This window comes from Pleurodeles waltl, chromosome 5, assembly GCF_031143425.1.
Source record: "Pleurodeles waltl isolate 20211129_DDA chromosome 5, aPleWal1.hap1.20221129, whole genome shotgun sequence".
In the NCBI taxonomy this organism is placed as follows: Eukaryota; Metazoa; Chordata; class Amphibia; order Caudata; family Salamandridae; genus Pleurodeles; species Pleurodeles waltl.
The window spans coordinates 537,248,573-537,268,658 of record NC_090444.1 but is presented as its reverse complement, the minus strand read 5'-3'; positions in this window follow the sequence as shown (position 1 = coordinate 537,268,658).

Here is a 20,086-nt window from a genome sequence, read left to right as displayed (position 1 = left end):
TTGATTGCTAGGCTTCTAGGATGTACCATGTGCATTGGGTTGTTTCCTTGGCTGAACGAGTGTTTGCCTGCTGACCGGTTGTCAGCAGTATGTTTTGAGATTTGCAGTACAGTGTGTACTCCCTAGCATTGCGACTTGTGATACAGGTGTCCCTGTGTCTTCACTGGGGGTGAGATGATAGTTCCATACACAGATTCAAATTGACAGTGGTGGTAACACTTTAGCATCTATGCACCCTGGACATCCAATACCTTTAGACATATGCAATGGATTAATTTAAACATCAGTGAGACGCTTACATTTTGCAAGGTGACAATTGGCCAAACCTCTCCATACGTTGTGATCATTGACGTATTGACATTAGACTGTACACTCATTTCAGATGTGTGACAGGTTAACTGCAGACCTATCAAACATGGCTAGCGGTGTGACAACCTCAGTGTGTTCCTGTCCACATGTTGTATGTGTTGTTTGTCCTAGAGGGTTGTTGTGCAGTGTGTATATAAGTAGGTTTCTGTACTTACCAACAAGTAGTCCATTGCCATATCGTCCATCCTGGAAGTGTTGATTGATGTTAGAGTGACGGAAGATGAATGAGTCATGTACACTCCCAGGATACTTTGCCACGATGTTTGTGATCAATCCTTGGTGATCGACAATGGCCTGCACATTGATGGATGTGTGTGCTTCCTGTTGCGGTAGAGGTGTTCAGTTGCAGCAGGTGGCACAAGGCGTACATGTGTGCAGTCAATGGCACCAAGGACGTGCGGGAATCCATTAATAAGGTAAAACCCCTGTTTTGTCTCCTGCTGCTTCTGCTGTGTGTTTGGGAAGCAGATGTGGCGGGGTGTGAGTCCAATGATGGCATCCAGTACTCTGGACAAGAAGGCAGAGAATGATGGCTGTGATATTCCGGAAACCAGGGCGCCAGTGCTTTGAAAGGAGCCACTTGCCAACATGTGAAGTACAGCTAGCAGCTTGGTTTCTGTTGTGATGGTGTGGGGTGTCTGCAAGGTGGGTGCCAACTGTGGCTCTATGTTGCGCAGCAGCTGCTGAATCGCCTGCCAATTCAACCTGTAACTCTGGATGATGTCATGTTCCCTGAGGCCATGAAGGGTTGTCCTGGTGCAGAATAATCTCTCCTGTCTTCTGCGCTGCCTTTGGGGTCCCTTCTGGTGTTGTGGTAGGTGCTGTTGTTGTTGCTTGGCTCTGCGTCTGTGTGCATGCTGGATGAGAAGCACCTCCATGTCTCCTTTTTGCTGCTCTGCTGTTGCTTCTGTGTGTTCTGATTAAATACAGGTGTGTTTGCCCCATTTTATTGCCTGCCCTGACCCAGGCATCAATTTTTGACGCAAATCGGGCTGTGCGTCATTTTCCGCCTCCGCGTCATTTTTGCCCGGAAGCATAAATACGACGCACGGCCGTTTACGTCTTTTTTTGGACCGGAACGCCTACCTTGCATAGGATTAACGCAAGGCGGTTTCCCGCATCCAGAAAATGACGCACACAGCAGGATTTTGGCATCCGCGGCCTTGGGCGCCAAAGTTTAAATATGGGGCAAGGTTTGCGTCGATTGTGCGTCAAAAATTTGGACGCACATTCGGTGCAGACGGAGTATAAATATGCCCCTTAATGTTATCTGCATAACACCTTCATAAAATCTCACAAAAGGTTGTCAAAAAAATAAAAGTCTCTCAAGATGCCATTTGTTAAGCCCCCATGTTCTGAAGGTATAATACACAGAGCCATTTGTTCACCTTTTCTCAAAAACTATACACTGTTTAATAAACAAAGTCCACAGGGCGGTGCTCTTGCACAACATAACCTCTAGGATTCTCTCTATAAGGCATTATTTATATAATTCCAAGGGCTCCTCAACCTTATTTTACTCATATTACAATCCCGCCTGTGGTCTTTATAACGTCATATAATTACACTAATTATAAAAATATATAACACAACACAATTTAAAAACATTACAGTTCCTTGAATTTATACATGTACAATAGACTGGAAGCCGGATCCTAGGATCCACGCCGTGTTTTCGCCCTAGTTCTCCAATGCTCTGAACCATGTGTGGGGGCGGAGCTCAATCTAAACTCCAGCCTCCAGGGTGGGGCAGATAGGCTGAGGCAGCTACAACACCCTAGACACAGTCTATTTTTAAAAATGGCAGTCTGTAGAGGCAGCTTATGTGGGCCCGTGTTTTTCTCTGTACCAACCTAGGACAACAGGACCCTAACCTAAGGTGATTGGCTGTGGGATTTGGGGGCCTGAGCCTGCTGCTCAATGCACCCACCACTGATAAACTGAATGGCTGGGGGTTACAGAGCAGAAGCCACAGGGCGCATGTGGAAAAACACACACACACACACACACACACACAGTGTGCCCTGTAGCCCCCGGTAATTGTTAGTTTAGTTTTTTTGTTTTTGTTATTATTATTTTGTTTAATGAATTAAAGTATTTATTTATTCATATTTAAAAACATGCTGCCCGATTGGGCTCTGAGCCTCGTGCTTGGCCCCAAGGGTCCCAACCTTATTTGATACTAGCAGGGCCTGAGGGCCCAAGCACGTGAGGCTTGGGCCCTTAGGCCCATACCTCGCGCCATCTGCGGTTTCCCCGACACCACATTGTGGCAGGAGGCCTCGCACCGACTGCTAGACCCCCTCTAACCCCCAAGGGGGTTTGGAGGGGTCCTAACATGCGGTACAAGGCCTCCTGCCATTAACACAGACACAGCCTGCTCTCAGAGGCCATCGGGGACACCGCGGGGCCTCTGAGAGCAGAGCGCTTCTATTATTAACTAGAGGCTCAGTTAAATTAATAACTGGGCCCCTGAGCGCATTGCGGCTCGGGGATCCCAGGGCATAGTTTGCAAATAAAAACGTGCCAATGCCCAAAGCCCTCCTCTTAAACATCCTGCTGCTGCAATTAAAGGTGCGAACACTGAATATTGAGGCTGAGTAATACTAACGCCATTTCGGACCTCTTCAATCCACTTAAAGCAGCTCCCAGACCCTATAGCTCACTCTTACATCTTTCTACCATTGTAACGCTTTTTTGTTTTTCTCTTCCACCGTCTTTCCTATATGTGTCTTTTGCTAGCAGTAAATGTTTGAGGAATGAGAATCAAAGCAAAACGCTAAAAAATATATAAAATAAATACAATAATAAATATAGGTGCAAATGCTCAGCACCTGAACCAGCAAGTACAAACTAAGCATGGCCTCAACCCCTCCAAAATAAGTGCAAACCCACCAAAATAAGTGCAAATGCTCAGCCCCTGAACCAGCAAGTACAAATTAAGCATGGTCTCCACCCCTCCAAAATAAGTGCAGACACACCAAAATACGTGCAAATGCTCAGCACCAGAACCAGCAAGTACAAGTTAAGCAATGCCTCCACCCTCCAAAATTAGTGCAAATGCTCAGCATCTGAACCAGCAAGTACAAATTAAGCATGGTGTCCACACCTCCAGAATAAGTGCAGACCCAGCAAAATACATGCAAATGCTCAGCACCAGAACCAGTAAGTACAAATTAAGCATGGCCTCCACCCGCCAGAATAAGTGCAGACCCTCCAAAAATACATACAAATGCTCAACACCAGAACCAACAAGTACAAATTAAGCCATGCATCCACCCACCAAAATAAGTGATAATGCTCAGCACCAGAACCAACAAGCAAAATTAAACATTCTACCCCATATCTCGCCACAGGCCTCCTCCAACATACATTAATATAATTTTTTAAAGTGTTAGTTAAGGTAGGCGGTCGGTGATAAAGCGGCGGCCAACCCGCAAACAGGCCGGCGGTCAAAAAAATGGTATTCTAACTCTGGCGGGAACCGCCAACACAGGTCGCCACATTAACACTCCGACCGCCACGGCGGGACCGACAAACAGCACGGCGGTCACCGCCAACAGGCAGGCGGCAGACAATGTACCGCCCACCCTATCACAACTCACCAATCCGCCACCTTTTCCGGGGCGGGAGCCCCGCCGATAAAAACACGGCGGAAACAGACTACGAACGGGAAAACGCTCACCTATACACACTCCACGAGGAAGGAGGACAGCATGGAGCCCGAATTACACATCCTACCAGCTCTTGTCTACCTGCTCATCTACCAGGAGTACGAACGCCGGCGCAGACGACAACGGTGAGTACTGCACCTACGACACAGGGGAGGGGGGAGGAGAAAAGATTACGGGCACACACATGCGCCATACACCCACCACCCCACCACAAATACCTACACCCCATTGCCGAGCAACAAGTCAGAGTGACACCACACAAACCCCCGGAATAATGCAAAGACACAATTTAAATGTTCGAAAAAAATATATGTATAAATAGCTCCATAGAAGGAATGGCAAATATGCCATATAAAAGATACAAAAATAAGGAATGAAGATAGTCAACAAGATATCCATAGGCAAAAAGTCCTGCACATTCCGTCAAAGTTCCATAGTCCGTGGGCCAATGTGCACAAACACATGGGCAAAGCCCACACAGGAGACCAGATACCATTGGAGAGAACACTGCAGGGGCATCAGATGAGAAAACTACAGGCACCTCAGGGGGAAGGGAAGGGGGGGCACCTCAGCCACATGAGTCCACAACGCCAGATCCACGAGGGGCCTCCATGCCCACTGTCCCATCCTGGGGGGTGCAAAGCCACAGTCCATCAGATGGATTACCGACTCCACTGTGATTGGAGGAGGCATGGTGCCCCGAGTGCTCCCTGAAGCCCTGCTCGACACTGAACCGGCACTGTCAATGGGCCAGCGGTGCTTGACAGGAAGGGCCCAGCGGAGCGGTGCTTGAGACGGCGGGGCCCAGCGGAGCGGTGCTTGACAGGAAGGGCCCAGCGGAGCGGTGCTTGAGACAGCGGGGCCCAGCGGAGCGGTGCTTGAGATGAAGGGCCCAGCGGAGCGATGCTTGACAGGAAGGGCCCAGCGGAGCGGTGCTTGAGACGGCGGGCCCAGCGGAGCGGTGCTTGACAGGAAGGGCCCAGCGGAGCGGTGCTTGAGACGGCGGGGCCCAGCGGAGCGGTGCTTGAGATGAAGGGCCCAGCGGAGCGGTGCTTGACAGGAAGGGCCCAGCGGAGCGGTGCTTGACAGGAACGACCCAGCAGAGCGGTGCTTGAGACGGCGGGGCCCAGTGGAGCGGTGCTTGACAGGAAGGGCCCAGCGGAGCGGTGCTTGAGATGAAGGGCCCAGCGGAGCGGTGCTTGACAGGAAGGGCCCAGCGGAGCGGTGCTTGAGACGGCGGGGCCCAGCGGAGCGGTGCTTAACAGGAAGGGCCCAGCGGAGCGGTGCTTAAGATGAAGGGCCCAGCGGAGCGGTGCTTGAGACGGCGGGGCCCAGCGGAGCGGTGCTTGACAGGAAGGGCCCAGCGGAGCGGTGCTTGAGAGGAAGGGCCCAGCGGAGCGGTGCTTGAGACGGCGGGGCCCAGCGGAGCGGTGCTTGACAGGAAGGGCCCAGTGGAGCGGTGCTTGAGATGAAGGGCCCAGCGGAGCGGTGGTGGAGACGGCGGGGCCCAGCGGAGCGGTGCTTGACAGGAAGGGCCCAGCGGAGCGGTGCTTGACAGGAAGGGCCCAGCAGAGCGGTGCTTGACAGGAAGGGCCCAGCGGAGCGGTGCTTGAGACGGCGGGGCCCAGCGGAGCGGTGCTTGACAGGAAGGGCCCAGCGGAGCGGTGCTTGAGACGGCTGGGCCCAGCGGAGCGGTGCTTGAGATGAAGGGCCCAGCGGAGCGGTGCTTGAGATGAAGAGCCCAGCGGAGCGGTGCTTGACAGGAAGGGCCCAGCGGAGCGGTGCTTGAGATGAAGGGCCCAGCGGAGCGGTGCTTGACAGGAAGGGCCCAGCGGAGCGGTTCTTGAGACGGCGGGGCCCTGCGGAGCGGTGCTTGACAGGAAGGGCCCAGCGGAGCGGTGCTTGAGACGGCGGGGCCCAGCGGAGCGGTGCTTGAGATGAAGGGCCCAGCGGAGCGGTGCTTGACAGGAAGGGCCCAGCGGAGCGGCGCTTGAGACGGCGGGGGCCCAGCGGAGCAGTGCTTGACAGGAAGGGCCCAGCGGAGCGGTGCTTGAGACGGCGGGGCCCAGCGGAGCGGTGCTTGAGATGAAGGGCCCAGCGGAGCGGTGCTTGACAGGAAGGGCCCAGCGGAGCGGTGCTTGACAGGAAGGGCCCAGCGTAGCGGTGCTTGAGACGGCGGGGCCCGTTCAGCGGTGCTCCTCCCGGCGGGGCCCTGTTCAGCGGTGCTCCTCCCGGTGGGGCTCTGTTCAGCGGTTCTTGGCCCGGTGGGGCCCGTTCAGCGGTTCTTGGCCCGGCGGGGCCCGTTCAGCGGTGCTCCTCCCGGCGGGGCCCTGTTCAGCGGTTCTTGGCCCGGCAGGGCCCGTTCAGCGGTTCTTGGCCCGGTGGGGCCCGTTCAGCGGTTCTTGGCCCGGCGGGGCCCGTTCAGCGGTGCTCCTCCCGGCGGGCCCTGTTCAGCGGTTCTTGGCCCAGCAGGGCCCGTTCAGTGGTTCTTGGCCCGGCGGGGCCCGTTCAGCGGTGCTCCTCCCGGCGGGGCCCGTTCAGCGGTTCTTGGCCCGGTGGGGCCCGTTCAGCGGTGCTCCTCCCGGCGGGCCCTGTTCAGCGGTTCTTGGGCCGGCGGGGCCCTGTTCAGCGGTGCTTGTCCTGTGTGTCTAGGGAGCCAGACCTGGGCAACACTTCCCGCTCATTCCCCATCCGAACTTGCGGTCGCCGCGCCCTCCTGTGATGGAGTCCTGGGCCCGTGGGTGTCGTCCGTCACACCCGGGATGGGGCTGGTGGGGACCTCCTGGGCAGCTCGCCTGCTGCCTGACTTCTCCACCCTGCTGCCCTTGCCCTCCTTCGCTGGAGCTCTGTGGCCCTTGCCTCCCTTGGATGATGTGGCAGGTGATGGGGCAAGGCTACTGTCCTTGGTGGCAGCCGTCTCAGGCTTGTCGCGCCGGGCCTTTTTCTTCCTTGTCCTCTTCCCAGGGGGGGGGCTGGCTGTCCCCTTGCTGCTGGCCGATGTTCCTGCCCTAGGATCTGGTGGACTCCAATAGCCCTGCACTATGGTCACAGTAGATGCAGGGCTGGTGGTGGCTGAGGTGCTTTTTTTGGTCTTACCAGATGGAGGGGGTGGGTCAGTGATTGGAACGAGTTCAAGGTTGGAAAGGAAAAGGACTTTGGGAGGACAGGGATGGGTAGGTGTAGTGGGTTTGGGAGTGGAGGAAGAGGATGTGGTTGTAGGAGAGTCAAGTGTGCTGTCTTTGGGTGCAGGTGCTTGTGACGGAGGCTGTCGTGAGGTGGATGGCTGTTGGGTGGGTGGCTGCCTGCGTTTGTGTGCTTTGGAAGAGGGGGTGACAGACACACTGGGAGAGGACACAGGGGACGTGTAAATGGCAGTGGGGGTGGTAACTGCACGTGTGCGGACTGTAATGGAGGGTATGCTGGTGATGGAAGTACTGGCTGATGGTGGTGTGCATGCAGGTGTGAGTGGAGACGTCACAGGGAGGGAGGGGGGAGATGAGGAGGTGGGGGACACAGAGGTGGTAGTGACTGTTGGCATGTCTGCGTCTGGGTGTTGCTTGTGTGAATGCTTGTGTGATCTGTGGTGCTTATGTCTGGATGAGCTGCCCTTGGGTGTAGAGGTGTGTGCAGGCTGGTCTGATGGTGTGGATGGGATAGGCAGAGGAACAGGAGACTGGGACTGGGTGGAGGGAGTCAGAAGAGGGAGGCTGGAGACAGGGACAATGGCTGCCGTCAGTGCTGAGGCCAGAGCGTTGAACGATCGCTGATGGGCAGCCTGACCCGAATGAATGCCCTCCAGGTATGCATTGCTCCGATGCACCTCCCTTTCTACACCCTGGATGGCATTGAAGAGGGTAGACTGCCCAACAATGAGTGTCCTGAGGAGGTCAATGACCTCCTCACTGAGGGCAGCAGGGGTAACTGGGGCAGGGCCTGAGGTGCCTGGGGCGAAGGAGATGCCTGCCTTCCTGGACGAGCGGGCACGGAGCGAAGGCTGAGGGGCTGCTGGGAGGGCGGGGCTGGTGCGCTGGGTGGCGGCTGTACCTGTTGTGGTGGTGGGCACGGATGTTGCCGCCACCGCTAGGGAGCTCCCTTCCGAGGACGTGTCGGTGTCGCTGACGTCTCCACGGGTCCCCGTTGTGGAGCTCCACTCACCCTCCGTCTCACTGGTGTACTCGGAGTCTGTCGTATGGCCCTCCGGGGCCATGTGAGATGCAGCTCCCTCGTGCTCCAATGCCACTTCTCCTCCGCCAGATGATGCTAATGCACACATGAACAGGAAGACAAAGAAAATGGGGGGGGGAGAAATGAAGACAGGTTGAGTGCATGCATTGGCAACACCGTTGTCGGAGAGGACAGACACAGAAGCCCCCTGAACTAGGCCGCGCAATGGGGGTACACTACTCAGTTATTGAGAGTAGTCCTACGGGTCTATGGACCACAAATGCACACATGGATGAGGCCGGACCATGGATAGCTGTACTTGGCACCCTACAGAGGTAGGGGGCGGGGGCACAGGGCTGTGTCTAACGGAGGGGCCTAGCCTACAGAATGCGCCCTGGCCTGGAGATAACCACAGCCCTCCTCCCCCACCCAGACACCTTCACTGCGCGCAAAGATAGCAGAATGTGCTGATACTCACCCCCTTGTGTCTGCTGTGATGTCCTCACGCGCCCATCCAAATCGGGGTAGGCCACCGCCAGGATCCGGGACATCAGGGGGGTCAATTGGCGGCTGGCACCCCTCCTACGTTGGGAGGCCATCCCCAGCAGAGGCTCGGCGGTCTTTCTGGTCCCGCGGCGGATGTCCTCCCAACTCTTTCGGCAGTGGGTGCCCCGTCTGTTGTGGACCCCCAGGGCCCGGACGTCCCGGGCGATGGCACGCCAAATGTCGATCTTCTGATGGGCGCTGACCTATGTGACATGTACAGGGTGGTAAAAGAAATCACATCAGTTTTCTGCCTGGTCAATGTGAGTGGCCCCCCCCTCCCCAACCTTGCCATGTGGCACATGCTCTCATCTTTCGTGCGTTGCACTCCTCATTCGCTCCCCTCCCCACCATCTTACATACACCCCACTCAACACAGGCATAGCCCATTCAACGTGCACCCTGTGTACTATCCTGTTGGTCTGGAGGACCGTAGAGTAGCGCATACTGGGGGAGGACCCCATCAACAAGTTTCTCCAATTCTTCGGAACTGAAGGCAGGGGCCCTTTCCCCAGTCGCAGCAGCCATTGTATCTCCCAGACCGAGGTCACAGCAGCACTTGCAGTATAGGTCCTCTCCTGTGGATGATCAGGTCTCGAGTGATTAAGCAGATAGAAAATGGCGGTCACGCCCGCGGCGGTGCGTACCGCGACCGCCAGCGCACATCGTCATTGGCTCCTGAGAGCCATAGGGTTCAATGTTAACCAATGCTGCTTTGCGCCGCGGTCTTCGCCCGCCTACCGCCACGGTGTGCCACGCCAGCGCATTGGCCTCACATCCCATTGTCACACTTCACAGGTCAGGCAGCCGCCATTTCAAGGGCCCACATGACATGATTACTACTGCGTCACACAGGCCTAGGCCTTGCATTGCCACTCATACAAGCCATTCAATGCATAGCGATTCGTGTACTGTGCAAGCTGTGTGAACGAACCTGTGGGTTGCTTGACTCTGTGCTCCATGTTGTCCTTCCTAGGCACCGTCCGCTGGGACTTGCATGGAGAAGGATGAATCCTCCCGTGTACCGGCCGCTGGTGGACCTGTCGACAATGGAAGAACGACATATCATACTTACATACCGGCTTGACAGAGCAACCATACATGAACTATGTGCCCAGCTGGAGCCAGACCTGATGTCCCCCATCCGCCAACCCACAGGGATTCCACCTCTGGTGCAGGTTCTGTCAGTACTCCATTTTTTGGCAAGTGGGTCTTTTCAGACAACAGTGGCCATATCATCTGGGATGTCTCAGCCTATGTTTTCTAAGGTTTTGACCAGAGTGTTGTCTGCCCTGATGAAATACATGCAGAGCTACATTATTTTCCCTGACGTGGGCGAATTGGCTACAGTGAAGGGTGATTTCTATGCCCTTGGACATATCCCCAACATCATTGGTGCCATTGATGGGACCCATGTGGCTTTGGTTCCCCCCAAAGACAGTGAGCAGGTGTACCGAAACAGAAAAAGTTATCATTCGATGAATGTCCAGGTGGTCTGTTTGGCTGACCAGTACATCTCCCATGTAAATGCCAAGTTCCCTGGGTCAGTGCATGACGCGTATGTCATGCGAAATAGCAGCATCCCTTATGTGATGGAACAGCTACAGAGGCACCGTGTGTGGCTAATAGGTGACTCTGGTTACCCCAACCTGTCGTGGCTACTGACCCCAGTGAGGAATCCCCGGACCAGGGCAGAGGAATGGTACAATGAGGCCCATGGGCGAACTAGGAGGATCATAGAAAGGACCTTCGGGGTCCTGAAGGCCAGGTTTAGGTGCCTGCATATGACAGGGGGATCCCTCATGTACTCACCAAAGAAGGTGTGCCATATCATCGTGGCCTGCTGTATGCTTCACAATCTTGCTTTGCGACGCCAGGTGCCTTTTCTGCAGGAGGATGGTCCAGATGGTGGTGTTGTAGCAGCTGTGGAGCCTGTGGAGAGTGAAGAGGAGGAAGACGACGGGGACGACACGGACAACAGGGAGACAGTCATATGACAATACTTTCAGTAGCACCCAGGTAAGGATCAGCCACCCCATTTTACATTTACTGAGGGCCTCATGCGTCTCCACTGTCTGTGTTTCCCCCCAGTTCCTGTTAACTGATTTGTGACTTTCCCTTCCCTTTTCAGAGCTGTATGACCCACTGCCTGACATAAGCTTTGTGTGCCCATGGACTGAAGCTTATTGAGATTGGTATGTTGTCATCAAAAAGTAACTGGACATTATTGCACCGTTATGTGTAATACATTTGTTGAAAATACAAGCAGACTCCTGTTTTTTTTGGTGGAATAAGTGATTTATTTTAAGTGCTACATATAGGTACATGATTGGGAAACGGTGATGGGTGGGGGTGGAGTAATGTCCATGGCAGAGTCCAGTTCTCAGTCGCACAGGTGCATTGTCCATATGCCTGGGGAAGGATGGAGCAGGGGCAGTTCAAAGTTGGACAGGGTGACAATGTGGGACAGTGGGATGACATCAGGGGGTATCTTAGGCTGGCGGGGGTCTTGCAATCCTACTCTGTCTTCTTGTGAGATCTCAGGTTCCGCTTGTGGGGTGGTTCTTCTTCTGCAGGAGGTGGGGTTCTGGTGGCCCGTCGTTGTGTGGGGGCCTCCTGTCCACTAGCGCCGGCGGAGGTGGTAAGCTGTTCCTGGCCTGGGCTAGTGACAGGGGCCCTTTGGGGTGCCACATGGTCCCGCAATGTGGTGACGATCTGGGTAAGGGCCAGGACGATGGTCCCCATTGCGGAACCGATGTTCCTCAGTTCCTCCCTGAACCCCATGTACCGTTCCTCCTGCAGTTCCTGGATCTCCTGGAACCGGGCCAGTACCGTCGCCATCGTCTCCTGGGAGCGGTGGTATGCTCCCACGATGGTGGAGAGGGCCTCTTGGAGAGTGGGTTCCCCGGGCCTGTCCCCCCCCCTGTCGCACAGCAGCCCTCCCAGTTCCCCTGTGTTCCTGGGCCTCTGGCCCCTGGACGGTGTGCCCACTACCACTGCCCCCAGGTCCCTGTTGTTGTTGGGGTGGTGGGTCAACCTGGGTGCCCTGTAGTGGTGGACACACCGCTGATAGACGTGTCCTGGAGACAGAGGCATGGGCCCGCTGGGTGGGAGCTGTGCTGGTGTTCCCAGAGGGGGTTGGGTCTGGTGTAGCCTGTGGCTGTCTGTGGGGAACCGACTGTCCAGAGGTCCCCGATGGGCCGGGCTGGTCGTCTGGCTCCAGGGAGACAGAGCTGCTGTCATCGCTGGGGGCCTCTTCTGGGGGTGGGATGGACATCTCGGGACCCTCCGTGGCGGTGTGGTGGCGTTCGGGTCCTGCAGGGGTAGAAAGGTATGGTTATTGCTTCTGTGTGTGGCATTTCGTGTGCTGGGTGGGTGTCCGTGTACCCATGTGCAGGCATTTCCTTGTGTGGGCTTTTGTGAGTGTGGCTTGTGGGGGTGATGTGTGTGTGCAGTGGGCATGCTTTGGTGATGGGTGTCCATGCTTTGTGGTCGCATGCAGGGCTTGGTGTTGGGATGGGTGGGTTGTGATGGTGAGCCTTTTGCTAGGGGTTGGTGTGATGGGGGAGCGGGTGAGGGTGGGGGTATGATTTGGCATGCAGGTGGGGTGGGGGTGGGAAGCAGTAGGGAAGATTTGCCTTACCAGAGTCCATTCCTCCGCCTACTCCTGCGAGGCCCTCAGGATGCAGGATGTGCAAGACTACCTCCTCCCATGCAGTAAATTCTGGGGGAGTAGGTGGGGGTCCGCCGCCAGTCTTCTGCACCGCAATGTTGTGCCTTGAGACCATGGATCGCACCTTCCCCCGTAGGTCGTTCCATCTCTTCCTGATGTCCTCCCTATTGTGTGGATGCTGTCCCACCGCGTTGACCCTGTCCACTATCCTTTGCCATAGCTCCATCTTCCTGGCAATTGTGGTGTGCTGCACCTGTGCCCCGAAGAGCTGGGGCTCTACACGGACTATTTCCTCCACCATGACCCTGAGTTCGGCGTCACTGAACCTGGGGTGTCTTTGGGGTGCCATGGGGTGGTGTGGTTGAGGTGTGGAGTGGCGTTTGTGGTGATGAGTGTGGTGCGTGTGGTGGTGTGTGGTGTTCGGTGCGTGGATTCTGTGTGGGTGATGGTGTTGTGTGCCTCTGTGTTGTGGGATTCTCTATTCTGTGCTCTGTCTCTAGCCTTCGTCAATGATTCCGGGTCGTAGGGGCATGTGGGGGATGTGGGTGTGTGTTTTATATTGTGTTGGGTGAGTGGGAGTGGTGTTAGTATGTGGATCAGGTGGGTGTATTTCAAACTGACCAATGTGGCTGTGTTTTCTATGTGTGTGTGTATTTTGACCGTGGCGGTGTGTACCGCCAATGGAATACCGCGTTTGAAAGACCGCTGCAGGGATTTGTGGGTCGGAATGGTATGGGCGTATTTCTGTTGGCGTGACGGTGGAGGTTTGGTCATCGCCATTTTTTCGCTGACCTTTGGTGTGGCGGACTTTTGTGGATGTCGGGTTTTTGGCGGTTTGCCAGTTGCGGGTCAGAATGACCGTGGCGGTTTACCGCGGCGGTGTTATGGCGGTCTTCTGGCCAGCGATAAGCGCCTTTTACCGCCGAGGTCAGAATGACCCCCATAGTTCTGTTCTGTCCAGTTTGCATCTTAACCCTCTGTGCTACTTTATAAATCATCAACACAACCTCTAAACAAAACTCAGGCTTGAACGTTAATTACTGGCTGTATCTTAACATTATAAATGCATCCTAAAGACAATTTATAGTATGTGTTTTTAAATTGTTAGCTTCAGAAGTTATTGCTAAACATAGCGATCCCTGAGACCTGCACCACCCTGTCCACATTACCACCAACTCTAAAGTAGACATTGCTAATAACCTTTTCAAAGCATACATTGTTTGATTAACATCTTTTATAAAAAACAACTGTGTAACAAAATTGTGTTGGCCTAAACTACATAGCTAAGTATTACAATAATCAAAACATTGTAATCATAATGTATATTGTTCTATAAACGTAGACACTTCTAATTTTACAACAACCATTGTTTTCATGCCTTTAAATATGCTGTACACCGCTACATATTAAAGAACTGTTTTAAACACTATATAAATGTATGGCTCAAAATAACCTGTACAAAAACATGTGCATTTTACCCTGCTATGTATTGTTAAAAAGGTTGGGGCTAACGTCTATGTTAAACTACAATAGAACATATAGAAGCATCACATTGTTACAGACCTTAAGTAGAAGAGGTTTAGCATCATCAGTCTGTGCTGTGCCCTTCATATTTTTCTTGCTGAGGTGCTCTGGAAGCCCAAGCTCTCTGTAAACGGCCAGTATGTAGTTCAGAAAAAGAGCACTGTGAATGTGGGGGCGTTTTTATATGAGCCACACTGTGTTGATTATGCATAGGCTTTTGTTGTGGGGACTGGGCTTAGAGATAGACATCTGTTTTAGGGGGGACATTGCTTGTCTTCTGTCTATTTCAAAGCTTTAATTGCCTGGTCACTGCAGACTATGCCATATGCTGAGCACCTTTGAACCATGGCTTGGGAACACTTAGGGGTACATCTGTTTTAGACGTGCAGTGTCTGTCTCCTGTTTATTTCAAACCCTTTTTAATTGCATGGTCACTTTAGACTCTGACATGTGCTGAACACCTTTGAACCGTGGCCTGTGAACACTTAGGGCTACTTCTGTTTTAGGCTTGCAGTGTCTGTCTCGTGTTTATTTCAAAACCTTTTTAAATGCATGGTCACTTTAGACTCTGACATATGCTGAGCACCTTTGAACTATGGTATAGGAACACTTAGAGCTACTTCTGTTTTAGGCTTGCAGTGTCTGTCTCCTGTTTATTTCAAAACCTTCTTGAATGCATAGTCACTTTCGACTCTGACATGTGCTGAGCACCTTTGAACCATGGCCTGGGAACACTTAGGGCTACTTCTGTTTTAGGCTTGCAGTGTCTGTCTCGTGTTTATTTCAAAACCTTTTTAAATGCATGGTCACTTTAGACTCTGATATATGCTGAGCACCTTTGAATCCTGCTCTGGGAACACTTAGGGCTACATCTGTTTTAGGCTTGCAGTGTCTGTCTCCTGTTTATTTTAAAACTTTTTTGAATGCATGGTCACTTTAGACTCTGACATATGCTGAGCACGTTTGAACCATGGCCTGTGAACACTTAGGGATACATCTGCTTTAGGCTTGCAGTGTCTGTCTCCTGTTTATTTCAAAACCTTTTTGAATGCATGGTCACTTTAGACTCTGACATATGCTGAGAGCCTTTGAACCATGGTCTGGGAACACTTAGGGCTACATCTGATTTAGGCTTGCATTTCTAAATTGATTGGCTGACTCTAACACAATCAATATTTGTCCATCCCTCTTTTTGGATTAGCCAGCAGTGAGGAGGTTTGGCATGCACTCCCAATGCTCCGCCCTGTGAGGAGGCCCCCAAGCAGCCACTTGGTCCTGAATGTCTGACATGTCCAGACCTGTCCTCTTAGGCTCTGAAATAGGTTGCACACCACCAAGGCCTTCATTTTACACAGCAAATAGACCAATACACAAGGGGCTAGGACCCTGGCACATGGCTAACACGTGACACCATGAGGTCACAAACCACGTGACACACCTACATCTACGTCAGCACGGGACAGGGGGACCTACGTCACTGCCTACAGAATTGCCTACATCACCACGGGGCGTGGTACCTGTCAAAAGCTTGATGGAAGGTATCCCCCCCTACTACTCATATCAGGCGATACACCCTCATCCAACTGCGTTTCCCACAGCAGCGTGAAACACAGTTCTAAAATGTTCCTCCCAGCTATCCACACTGTGGCAGACAAGTTTGGGTTCCTCATAATTAAAAAAAACAGGCCTCTTCACAACTGCCCAAAAACTCCTACTGTCCCTTCCATTACCTGCCTCTATCAAGTAAGCCCAAGTTTATGTCTTATTTCCATCCTGGCTTCTAAGGCTATTTATATGCCTGGCAGGCTCTCCTTAAGCACACCTAGGGGAAGCTCTCAAAGATGTTATCAGGAAATTATGGGTTGCTGAGCACGACTTGTCAAACCATCTATGATGATGAGATACTTTTGCTCCCTTTTTAGGTACCAGCATGCTGGAGACACAGTAAGGAGAAGAGTTCCATAATAATACTCACGTCCGTCCTCTGCGGGTAACAAGCAGGCTCTAAAGTCAAGGGCAATGCCTGCAATCAGTTTACTCAAATACAGTCTGGGTCTACATGGTCCCAGTTTCTGGACATAACTTTATTGCTCAAAAACATGGTGGATCTATTTGAAGCAGGGTCGTGTGTTGTAATAAGCTCATAATCCATAACTATACACAATAGATTATGGTCACTCGAACAATGTGCAATTACCTTAATTTATACAAATTTATACAAACACAGATGGGTTACGGCCAAACAAAAGGCAAAGACAATTGTGTAGTGATTAATTTCAGGAACCCAGCAATTGTCAAAGGCTTGTTGTGTTGTTTGAATTATCTTATTTCATTGTCAGGGAGTGAGTATTCATGCTCTCCCTCTCGGCTATTTTTACAAATCCCAAGACCTTCCCTCCACATTACAAAATTTACCCACAGTACATAGGGCCATTCATTACAATGTTCCAACTGTGAATCGTTTTCCCCCTCTGGCTGGTATTACAGATATTGATTAACTTGGGAACTGTAAAATAGGTTACGGCTTAACTCACGAGGTATCAGGGGAAGCCCACCTGAAGGTTCCATATGCAGTGTTAACCCCATTATTACAAAGGAGGAAAAAAACTGCAGGGGTTTAAAAATTCTATCCTGGAATATTGCTGGGGTTAGGTCAAAACTTTCTAATACAGACTGGTTAAATTTAATCTTGGTTTATACTATATTGTGCTGTCAGGAAATGTGGATGCTGGAAAATCTTGCAATTGATCGTTTTGCATCTTTTTGCTCCCCAGCTCTACGGTCGCCAGCAGGGAGAGCGAAAGGAAGTTTGGCAGTGCATATTTCATTGAAATTCACTAGTGTAAATATTGAAGTCATTAGGAGCACTCCATAGTACCAACTGTTGCACTGTATATGTTCTGGTCATTGTGATTTTTTAATTGATCAATTATAACAAGATCTATGATACTAGACAGACAGAGGTTGTGGACCAACTTAATTCTTTAGTTTAGTTTGTGGAAGATCATGGCTCTCAAATGTGTATTATATGGATGGGGGACTTAAACATCATGCCATGTAAAGTCTCAAATCAGAAGAGTATGTAGCTTGACAAATCTGATACAGGAGTATTTATGAGATTTTAATCATTTCCCTTTTGGGGATACCCTCTGCAAGGTACGTCTAAAAAATTAATTTGGTAATGGCGCAGGAAATTGATTCTTCTACTACCCCAAAAAAAACTACATATAAAGACCATGATACTGCTTCCACAATTGATTTTATCTTAATATCTAGAGGCTTGAACAAGTGCACACATTTTCAGTTCTTCTGCAGTTGCTTCAAGGGAGCAGTCTAGATTAATGTCAGTCTTGCAACCCAACATTTTATCGGTCCCCTTCCTTTTCTGTTTTTGAATAGCACATTTGTTGTGAGTGCATATGAGTGTGACACCCCCAATCTTCCATTTGTGTTTCAAGACATATACCTATGTGAATGGGTCTGAGAGTGACATTGTCTCCCTGACATGTTTGAGTCCACAAAAGTTGTCCATTTGTGATTTACAATTCTCATATGTGACTGTATGTTGGTAGCAGCACTGTTGGGAGTTCTGTGTGGTCTAAAGTTGGTGCTGGTGTCGTGATAGCCTATGCATAATTTTATGTACACTAGTAATATCTCTGATGGGCCCATACTCCACAGAGTTGTATGTATGGTAATCTATAGATCTCTTGAGTGCTCATGGCACAACCATTAAGTTACCCCCAGCATTACAGGTAACAAAATACATTTTTTGTAAGAGATTTGGGCCCATATTTATACTTTTTTTGCACTGAATTTGCATCACTTTTTGATGCAAAAGCGGCGCAAAATTCCAAAATACAATTATATTTTGTAAGTTTGAGGCGCTTTTGCATATAAAAAAATGACGCAAATGCAACGCAAAAAAAGTATAAATATAAGCCTTAATTTCCATGTCCACGTACCAAGCAGTAGTCCGTCTCTGTGCAGCCTGCTCTCAAAACAGTGATTTATGTGAGTTTCAGAAGAAGTGAGTCATGAGCACCTAGACACGACATTGCTGAAGCAATACAGGTCACTGAAATGGTCTGCACAATGCTGGATTAGGTGTGCCTGTGATGCCAATAAAGGTAAGTGGTGACGGCTGGTGCGACCAAAGTCATATGGGTGCAGTCTATTCAGCTTAGTACCTAGGGGAATTGTGCTATCTGGTAGAAGTTTTACTTAACCTGTACCAGCTCAGGTCCAGATTTTGGTAACTGTAGTTCTTGGAATGCAGAGAGTGCACTCTGGGAGATGCCTGCTTTGCAATTACCCCTAGCCAAGTAAATGGAATTCTGTATAGAGCTTGACATGAGCTTGTATGGTAGGTGACCAGGCTGCAGTGGGCTCAAATCTGGGTTCAATGTGGTCCAACAAAGCCTTGTTTAAGTTGCAGAAGGTGGGAGGAGTTGTCGCTGATTGCGCATGCCTGTGAGCACAGCATGCTCTCAAGTGCTTCAAGCTCCTCAAGTGCCCCAGGGCCCATGGGGGCTACTGCCTTATGGCTATTGGGCTGTTAGGTTCCTGCCAACTCCTCTCTAGCAGGAGCCTAGGGTAGCCAACGGAGAGTGCCACCTGTCCTGGTCCTGCACCCTTGTCGCCGGGGCAGCTGTGTGCTGTATGGTGCTGTGTATGGAGCCTTGGGTGGAGCAATAATCAAATGGCCAGCTGAAGCATGGCTTTGTGGACCCATGCAAGTGAGGAGAGGTGGGACAGAGGTGGGGTTATTTTACAATACATACAAGGCCTCCTGGTAGGTTAGCTCCCAGGAGGTAGCATGCAGGTGACCCCGAAGAGACAGCTGGGCCAGGTCTTGGTGCAGTTAGCTGTTGTTGCCAGGCGACCTGCCTGAATTGCCCGCTCCCGGTGGAAGAAGTTGGAGAATGTGGAGAAACTAGGGCCCACATTTATACTCTGTTTGTGCCAAATTTGCGTAATTTCTTTTGATGCAAATCCAGTGCAAACCTAACTTCATATTTATAATGAAGTTGGCAGCGGGTCGAAATTAAAAATGCGCCTAACCCCTATCACCTATTTGAATATTGAACATAAGGAAAACATACATATATTTATGATCACATGTGTGCACTAATCACAGCACCTGCCGCCAAGATGCTATCCCAGAGAGCAAGCTATAGAAAATAATGGGCCAGATGTAGCAAAGTTTTGCGAGTCGCAAATGGGCCGATTCGCTATTTGCGACAGTGCAAAATCGGAAATGGGATGCTAAAAGCCCATTTCCGACTTGCAAAAAGCGATGGGGCCTCTTTGCGAGTCGCATCAGTTGCGACCCCATTTTGCGACCCGCAAATAGCGAGTCGCAATTTGCGAGTCGCAAACCTTATGCAATTGCAACTCGCAAATTGCGACTAGTCGCAAAAAGTCAATTTTGCACGTCCCATTTACCACTAACTCAAAGCAGGTGGTAACCATTACCAAAGTATAAAAGGAGACCCAGAAGGCATCTGGGTTACTCAAGATGGCGGAGATATACCTGATAGCAGTGAGAAGGAGAGTCCACGCAGCCCAGCAGAGGAGGAGGAGGGGCCACAGACAGGAGAAGATATATAGAACAAGGCAGACTCTTTTTCTGCAAACTGAGGATGAGATATACGATAAATACTGCCTTAGCAGCGCAGCCATCCTAGAATTAATTGATTTACTGAAACCACAGCTAGAACACCAGACTCTGCGTGGCTGCGCCATCCCTACGCATGTGCAAGTGCTATGCTCACTGCACCTCTTGGCCTCAGGGAGCTATCAGGGGGTCATTGCTGTGGCAGGTGGGGTATCCCAAAGTGCAGTGTCCAGGTTCCTCAGGGCCTTCCTAGATGCCTTATTCACGCACATGTCTCACTTCATATACCTACCAAGGAATGAGGCAGAAATGAACAGCACCAAGCTGGACTTTTACCGCATTGCCCACTTTCCCCATGTCATAGGGTGTGTAGATGGGACACACATTCAAATATGCCCCCCTGCAAATCTGGAACACCTTTTCCGCAACAGAAAGTGTACCCACTCACTCAATATTCAGGTTGTTTGTGACGCCCATTATGTCATCACGGACAATGTAGCTAAGTTTCCAGGCAGTACC